Source organism: Octopus bimaculoides, chromosome 5 (assembly GCF_001194135.2).
Source record: "Octopus bimaculoides isolate UCB-OBI-ISO-001 chromosome 5, ASM119413v2, whole genome shotgun sequence".
NCBI lineage: Eukaryota > Metazoa > Mollusca > Cephalopoda > Octopoda > Octopodidae > Octopus > Octopus bimaculoides.
The window spans coordinates 61,229,830-61,233,656 of NC_068985.1; the positions used below are offsets into that span (position 1 = coordinate 61,229,830).

Below are 3,827 nucleotides of genomic sequence, written 5' to 3' on the forward strand. Positions count from 1 at the left end.
AAACAGAGATAAAGAAGTTAATTATTATTAACAAATTAGTTATCTTCAAATAATTGTTAACTTCCTTATCTCCATTTTCTTTTCTTCTCTTAACTGGATATAAACTATATGCTTAATATGTACCTATTGTTTTAACCGAATTTCATTCCCCAACAACACTAGGTAGTGAACCAGTATTTCCTTGGATGCAACCATCCTTTCATGAGGTTAACATACCCTCTAATTAAATATATATATATCACAAAAGGCTTGGTCGGCGGCCCAGCTATCCAAGTTCATCGACAGGACTTATAAAAACTGAAGGACTGCTACAAAAAGTGTGTGAATCTGAGAGGGGAATATGTTCAATAAAATCATAACTAACTGACTCTCCAGGAAATTGTCAGCACCCCTTTGTAGAAGATTATGTGCAATACATTATGTAAGAATTATGCTAATTTATTTATGGTCGAAAGGTGCCAAGTGGCACTTCATCAGAGATTTACCAAACTTTGCTATTATACATATGTGGGAGAGCTATATAGATATGCTTATATATGGGGGGAGTGAAGAAAAGAATAAAAATATTAATACACAATATTAAAAGCAATAAGAATACAGAGGGCATAGCAATAAATACAATAAAGATAGTGATAAAAATGACAGTACCAGTTGAGCATTTTGGTCAATGTTATCAACAAGACCCCTCCCCCAAATTTCATACCTTGTGCTTATATACGAAACTATTATTATAGTAAGTTCAAATCTTACTTCAAGCCCATAACTCCGCTTGACCCAGTTTACCTGACACGAAAAATGTAGGTTTCAGCTCCCTACTTCACGCTTGATCAGTTAACGACCAGACACGTTTAATAAACATTCTTCAGTTTTAAAAATGTGTTGCTGTTGTTGTTTAGCTCTAGGTCAAGCCCTGATAGAGCAAACCTTATAATGAGATATTCCAGCTGGGAATATCATTTTCTTTTTTCAGTAACATGTAATCCAGTATGTCCTTCCTTTTTTTAAAAAGCAGGATGTACTTAGAGGGATATTCGGTTGCTAAATCTAACAGATCAATAAACCACGTAAGGGCTGTCGCGTTAGCTTTATTTTATTTTACTTGTTTCTGTAACAGGACTGTGACCATGCTGGAGCACCGCCTTGAAGAAAGATTTGTGATTGTACGTGGAAGAACATTAGACTAGACTAGGCTTCAATTCTGTTTATTTCCCGCCATTTGTCTTCGGCTTTCGAAACCTCTCACTTGCAATGCCTTCAAATTTTGTCATTAAAATAAATTCTAAGTCTCTAACTACGACTTTTGTTGTATAGCCCCATATCAGTCATCAAACTGATACATGATTGAAAGCATTCCATCTATGACAACGCTACCTTTTTATACCTTGGCGCACACGGATCAATGTGTCCTCGATATTTTTCATATTTGAATGTGATTTTAAGAATACTTAGCTACCCGTTTTTAGAAGGCGAAGTGACCACGTAGAAGCTCTCTAGTTGTCAAGTTTTAAATATAGTTAAAGGTCTGATGAGGAATTAACAGACGTTAATACTAGAAGTGTGGATCAAACCACTCCAAAGACATACTCCTCGGTAAAGTGACAAGAATAACCATACATACAGCTTTGAAAACACCGATAGATAATGAAAAGGAAATGACAGCAGACATTTCGTTAAATTTTACTGTCAAACATCACTAGTGTTTCATAGAAATCCAGGGTTTTATACAATATAACCCTTTACAATCCCTAGTAGAATTTAAAAGTAAACTATCAATGGGGTCTTCCCAATCTTAAAAGGATCTGTTTTTATAGCAAATAGAAACTTAATTGCAATCTACGAAAAGGAGAAAGGGGGAACAGGACAAGTTATCTGGATTAATAAAAACAGAAGGACGTGGACATGTATGAAACGAAACATTAACATGTGATATATATCTGTGTGTGTAAAACGAGATGAATTAACCTACAACGTGGTGATATCACCAACTCATAAGTGTGTCACACACATATGAAGGAAGAAGTAATAATCTATAGACAAAATATTGACTCAAAATTAGCCAGTTCGATAAAAGACCATCTGTCTCTCTACATGTCTGTTTATTATCTTTTTACATGTTTCTCTATCTAATCGTCTATGTCTTTCTACCTACCTGTCTACCTGCGTCAATGGCAGTAAGGATAGCGAACTGATCTACTTTGGACAATATTGTTATCTTCATGCCATAAAATTAGTAAGAGTAAAGTTTAACTGCTAAGTAAACCTTAAAACATTTCACAGACGTCTCTCACAGTTTGTGTGTACACACACACATACATGGGTGTGTGTATGCATGTATATGTGTGTGTGTATATATAAATATATATATATATATACGCATATATGTATGTGTGTATGCATATATATCTGTATGTATCTATATATGTATATATATGTATGTGTGTGTAAATATATATATATATATATATATATACACACACACACACACGATGTGTGTGTGTGTGTGTGTATACGCAACTATTTACTTTTAAATTGTCGAGCAGTATATATTCCTGGGAAAATATCGCTTGGTTTCTTTGTTTTTAACTGCCCAGAGTAAAAAAGATATTGCTTGGCCTGCATTAAGTTCTTACATCAAGAATTTTTCATTGAGAGAATATGTGATGATAACAATAAGGAATTATTACAGTGATACATCGCCAGAAATTTGGTTGGGAGAGGGAGTTACTATTCATTATGTTGATCTCTAGCATTTGACTAGTTCTTATAGATCCCGGAAAGATGAAACTTCGGCAGGATTATATTAAGTATTGCCAAGTATTGATTACCTTCTGTTAAATAACAAAGGATTATTTAACGTGGCTTATTGAGAACATAAATAAAATTCCGACGGAGTTTTGAAATAGCCATCACAACATCATGGGCAAGGAAAATTGCACGGTCTTGTGGAGGGAGGGCGGATTCTTTCTGAACAGAAAAACTAGGAATGAAAGAAAGAAAAAAGCCCGAACTTCGCCAAAACTTCTTTTGACAACTCTGTTGTTTAGTTCAAAGATTAAAACCGTCTCAGCCATGACCATCCCTACTTGCTTTGAATATCTAGTACTTCACTGTTTTCAAACAATAAGGAGTAATTAGAGTGATATATTTGATTCCTATTTCAAGCAGGCTATGCAACCACATTTATTAAGAGATATGTGAAAATATAATTGATCAAAGTTCAATTTGGTGGTGGTGGTGATAGAAGAGGAAGAAAGGCCATTTCCCGAAATACAATTATTCTGATAGTGTATCGAATATATTTCTGATTGATTTTTCCCTAATTTTACTCTAACAACAATAATTTGTGAGAGAATGAAACGAAGCCAAATATTTCAGTTCTGCTATAACCTGAGAAAAGAAGGAGCAATGACTTTGTCTAAATGTTGTGTAGTCTCTTAAATCCTAAATCAACACATACTCACCTACAATCAATTACAGACAAGAACAACCAGGTGACACGAGGTAAACAACAGGTAAACAAAATCCTTCCGACTTCAATGACAGTTGTAGCAATGGTACTAGAGGTGCTACTGGCGGCGACGGTGACTATGGGCAGTGAGGATAGTAAAAAAGAATAAACACGAAACAGTATGGAGGGCAATGACAGAGAGACAGAGCTGACAACAGCTGGTGTGTGTCAACAAGACAGTGACGGTGGGAGGGCAGAATGCCAACTATTTGTAAATGTCTGTACTGCACGACACACACACACACGTGTGTGTGTGTGTATATATATATATATATATATATACATACACACACACATTATATATATATATATATATATA

The 3,827-nt window shown here is 34.9% G+C and overlaps 1 protein-coding gene across 4 annotated transcripts in view; it reads right to left on the reverse strand.

Moving 5' to 3' along the window:
• Positions 1-3,827, reverse strand: part of LOC106869304 (pleckstrin homology-like domain family B member 1) — a 462,567-nt gene that overhangs the window by 454,939 nt on the left and 3,801 nt on the right. Inside the window, exon 1 of one of the 4 annotated variants that reach the window (XM_052967733.1) lies at positions 3,462-3,681. The exons of 1 other annotated variant lie outside the window; for it this stretch is intronic. The gene's annotated coding sequence lies outside the window, so the exon portion shown is untranslated. Of the gene's footprint in view, positions 1-3,461; positions 3,682-3,827 lie in introns of those variants that run through there. 2 more of the 4 variants (XM_052967734.1, XM_052967730.1) reach the window with 2 other exon arrangements.